Raw genomic sequence first — 5585 nt, 5'->3', positions numbered from 1 at the left:
ACATGGTGGTACACACCTTTAATCTGGGACACCCCATCTGCTGAGACTTACATAAGTGGACATTGAAGAAGGAAGTGTCTCCTTTTGTGCTTGCCTGTGTGCCTCATGGGACTGAGCCACTGCTAGATCCTTGGACTTCCATTCCCAGCTACTGCTGATCGTTGTTGGGAGTTGGACTACAGACCATAAGTCATCTCTTACACAGAGACTACCCATAAGTTCTGTGACTCTAGAGAGCCCTAACTGAGCACATGGACATGGTTTAGGGGGCATGAGGGAGGGAAGGAATGATAGATTGATTTTGAAGCAGACGGCTGAATCCCCTCCTACAGTTAAGAAAGAAATATGTCTACGAAAAACACCAGATCCGATGTGAATAGCCACTGAACACAACAGCCTTACTACTTGCCATGCTGTCTGTAGTAACTGTACAGGTAATGGGGACAAATCATCCTATTGGGCTTATATCCTATTCCAATTAACAGAGTAAGCTGGGAAGACATGGACATTCCTGTGTTGTCAATGACTCTTCTTGTCTGCCTGGTCCTTATGACAATCATGGACCTGCTCAACCTGCAGAGGAGGGGGAAGGAAATGTAAATTATACTGTGGGAATAAAAGGAATTCCTATTTGTGTGGGCAATGGAATTGTCTAAGTATAACTTCCCCTATTTGGATCTCTAGAATTGATCATACTACTACCCAGAATTCTTAGAGAAAACTTAGGCTTTGTGCATTTGGATTGGAGGGACAACAGATTAACACACTAGCTCCACAAATTAACCTCCTTGCAAATTATGGATTACTAACAAGGAATCTGATTGGACACATTTATGGATTACTAACAAGGAATCTGATTGGACACATTTATGGATTACTAACAAGGAATCTGATTGGACACATTTATGGATTACTAACAAGGAATCTGATTGGACACATTTATGGATTACTAACATGGAATCTGATTGGACACATTTATGGATAACAAGGAATCTGATTGGACACATTGGCAGGGATCCACTGACACAGGCATGACAATGTGTACTGCAATTATTAGGGTGCCCACTGCACAGGTGAGAATCCTTGGGTGCTCGTGACTATCTCCCAAGGAGAAGGCGTTAGAGCCTTTATGCTTGAGGGTCTTCAAATCCTTGACTATGTACTCCTCCAGACTTGATATAACAAATGAATAAAAAACTATGGAGGTTGTCTCTCTGCTTCTAGACACTTTCATTCAGTAGCATGGAGTTGGGATGTCAGGCCCTCTGCTACAATTTGATAATTCTATTCAGACTAATCTGTGGAAATTAGCAAGCACATTTCATCCACTTGAAGTGAGAACATAAAGTTGAACTTCAATAATAAAAAATTTTCATTTGTCCTTTTTTTTAAAAAGTCCTTTTTTAAAAAGTCATCCCTTTTACGGCTTGTGTGCCATTACCTTATTTGTTACTGAATGGACCTGTGCAATGACACCGCAATGATTATAACATCATCTATACATGCTGTACTCTTCATACCTGTGTCAATGCCAATGTGTCTTTAAATGATGCTTTTGAAAGTTTATGTATTCTCAGAGCAAGACCAGCAGTCTGGGTGCCAGTGAGGCTGTCAAGACCATGGCAGGCCTCACCTGTGCTGATGCTAGTACTGAGGCTGGCTGAAAGGATATTAAGAACTCATGGATGGTGGGATGGATAAATGTTGTGGCCCTGAGAATCATCGCATTAACTGCTATGGCTACTGCTGCTATCAGGAATTGCCTTCAGCAGCAACACCATTTGGTCAATGTTGCCATGGCAAGGGCCATACATTTCTAGTAAACCTTTTGGCTCAATTCCCAACTCCACTTGGGAGCAGTTATGTCATATTCCAAATAAAAGGCAGACAGCTTCAGCCCTCTTTTTCTTTCTCTTCTTTCTTTCATCCCTTCCCTTTGTCTCATTCTCCCATTAAATCTCTCCACATGGAACCATGTTGGTTTCATGTGCTTTATTCAGGTGCCGGCCGATATTTAAACAACAACAGCTACCGCACTTGCAGTTCCACTTCATAAAGAAGTTCAAACTAATGCTGGCATATGCATTCTCATGCACCTCAATTCAGCAAAGCAAGATAAACAGGCTGATGAAATACGTAAACTGAGACAAGCTGTAAAACTCATTGGAGAGCAATTAGAATCACTCAGAGAGCAAATGAAATTGAAATATGATTGGACTGCTATTACTTACTGTATTATGCCTTTGAGATTGAATGACAACAAATATGACTGGGAAAAACTTAAAATGCATTTGTAGGATCATCTTAATTCTTCTCAAATGTTTTATGATTTGTAGCAAGAAACTGCAGAAATGTCTTCAAAGGAGCTGCCTAAAATAACAGGGATGGAAGCTATAAAATGTCAACCCAACGCTGTTGCTTCCTTTGGTCCTAGGAATCATTTTGATAAGTTTCTTCCCTTCGTGATTTTTATAATGCTCTATAGAAGTGATAACTTTATGGATTTTTGAAATGTAGGCTGATTTATTTGCATAAAATGGTACACAACTAGATAGACACAGGCCATATTTACTGCACAACTCTTTAATTCTCCAATAGTAATTATATCCATAACATATTTGTAAATGACCCTGAGATTCCATACACGAATCAAAATGGCGAAGATCAAGAGCTCAAGCGACAGCACGTGCAATGACGTGGAGCCTCCATTGCTGGTGGAAGTGAAAACCTGTATAACCACTCTAGAAATCAATCTGGCAATATCTCAGAAAATTGAGAAAGTTCTATCTAAGGACCCAGCTATACCACTCCTGGGCATATACTCAAAAGATGCCCCAACATATAACAAGGACACATACTCCACTATGTTCATAGCAGCTCTATTCATAAAGGCCAGAAACTGGAAACATTCCAGATGTCCCTCAATGTGGAGAGCTCTTGGGGCTGCTTCTAGGAATTTGATGAGGATATTTGACATTGGGCTAGGACAAGGAAGGAGGCTCAAGAAAATACAGCCAAGGAATGTGTTCCTTATATCTTGATCATCTTGATAAGGCCCTAGAAACAGTGACCTCGGGACCTCTGTTTATGCTTTGTTCCTTGACTACTTTGTTTATGCCTTAGGACTGGCCTCATTCTTTTTATGTACTCAGAATGATATAAAAGCAGACTGAGAGAAATTAAACCCACTTCAGCTTCAGCATAAGCTGGGGTCCATATTATAATAGTCTTTTCTTTTTTAATCCTCACTTTCTCCCTTTCAACCCTGTTGACTGAGCTGGCTTAGTCACCTCAACCAAAGAATGGATGCAGAAAATATGGTTCATTTACACATTGGAATACTATGCAGCTATTAGAAACAAGGACATCGTGATTTTTTTTCCTTCAGGTAAATGGATCCTGTGCAAATTTTAGTTAGTATATCTGGTGTACCTAAGAACCATGTCTGATTATTCACCACATTCTTCCTTTATCAAAATGTAAACCACAGGAGTACACCAAAAAAAAAAAAAAAAAAAGAAATAAAGAAAAAAGCTTGTTCCCCTTTTTTAGAGAGTGAAACTCACATTCTTACCTATAGCAGTGAGGTTCCAGTAGGTCTCCAGCATCACATCTTTGTAGAGACTCTTTTGGAAAGGATCCAGCAAAGCCCACTCTTCATGGGTGAAGTTCACATGCACATCCTCATAGGTCCTGCAGCCTAAAATGCCCCATAAAGTACATAATAAAATGGTGAGACTGCACTGCACATGTACACTTCACTGAGAATCTACTTATGGACTTCTGCATGCGTCACATACTTTTTCCATATTACAGAATTTAAAATGCAGTCAGTGTGATTTTAGAAGGAAACAGAAAAGGAGGACCACACCTCTTTGAATTCCATAGGACACTGCCAGAGAAATGACAACTAACAAGTAATACGGAGAGACACTCAAACAAATCAACCCTATTGATTATACATTAGCAAAACTGTATCAAAAAAAAATCCCTATTTCAAAAAGGGGTGGACCTTTTAATAGAAGGCCTCAGGAGGAAGACACAAGTGATTCCAGCCAGAACTGGTCTATGCACTGATTTCCATGACTGCCAGAGCTAAGTAGTGATATACCGTCTCAAGAAAACAAACCAAAAAATACAGAAAGTACTTAGGGGCTCTTTCAAAATTCCTCTGAAGAGTTAAACATTCACTCCAGTTCAATACTCGTCTATCAAAACTTACAGTGCCCCAATTTTAACTGTAAAAGAATATGATTCTCCTTTACATGAATGCATTTTTATTAATTTACTGAACTGACATATCAAATTCTCAAAAATGTTAGGGAATAAATGTTGATCTAAAATCAAAGCCAAAAAGCATAGACAACAAAGATGGGTGAACAGAAGAGTACAGGTTGCTTTTGAAGAAGACTTGGATCAATACCCAACACTGGCTTTGAGGTTCTCAGCCATTCATAACTCCAGATCAAGAGAATCTAAGGCTCTCCTTGACTTCAGTGAACACCAGACAAATGGCTGGCCTGTGCTACTTACACCTGTGTGTGTAGGAATGTGTGTGCACACACACACGCACACATGCACGTACACGCATGTGCTCCTGCATGTGCATGTGTCCTGTCCCGGTGACAAACAGCACCCTCTGCCACAGTTCCAAAGTGAAGATGTGAGTTAAGTCCAGCTCAAGAGGAACCGCTTGACAGGTACAAAACCTACTCCATCAGCCAAAATATAAAATGAAAACATATTCTAGAAAATCCGCTTATTGAGGAGAAGCAGCTGCTTCTGTTTTATACTGCACTTTTCAGGGATGGGGTCTGTAATGGTGGAGGCGGTGGGTGCTCGAGAAGGAAGCATGGGGCTGGTTTAAACCAGAAGACGTGAAAGACAAATCGGTGTGGTAAGGGAAAAAAGCACTGAAAGCCTTCCCAGAGACTAACTTCCTCCAGAAAGGATCCTCCTCCTAAAGGTTCCAGCACTCCAGTGAGAGCCACAGCCATGAGGCAAATGCTCACATACACCATCCTACCTGGACGAGTTTTCATTCAACCCACCACATTTCAACACAGGCCATGACATGCTCCTGGGCAGAGCCCATCCCGGACATATTTTGCATTAAAGATATATATCTAACCTCCTTGATTTTACTAACATTGTTAAGGCACAGCTATTCTGACAAACTAAGTTATATAAAAAACTGTTGTGTTTTATAATGGTGTACTATATCAGGATCAAGAAAGTTCCCAGTCTATGTTTAATAGTCTTATCTTACGGGGGGAATGGTAGCACATGCCTTTGATCCCAGCACTTGGGAGGTAGAAGCAGTCATATCTCTGTAAGTTGGAGACCGGCATAATCTACAAAGAGAGTTCCATGATGGCTTGGGCTACATGAAGAAACCTTGTCTCAAAAAAGACACGTCTTATCTTAATATTCAAAGAGCTTCAATTCAGAAATTGTCATTTTTATTAGAAACTGTTAAGGATACTAAAAAAATGAATTAATATTCACCTTATAAATAATCAAATTCTTTAAGCTGTTCAGAACTATATTTGTAGTCATGATAAATACTAATGGAATTCCCAAAT

The sequence above is a fragment of the Rattus rattus genome, chromosome 1 (genome assembly GCF_011064425.1).
Source record: "Rattus rattus isolate New Zealand chromosome 1, Rrattus_CSIRO_v1, whole genome shotgun sequence".
NCBI lineage: Eukaryota > Metazoa > Chordata > Mammalia > Rodentia > Muridae > Rattus > Rattus rattus.
Note: the sequence above shows the minus strand (reverse complement) of the source record.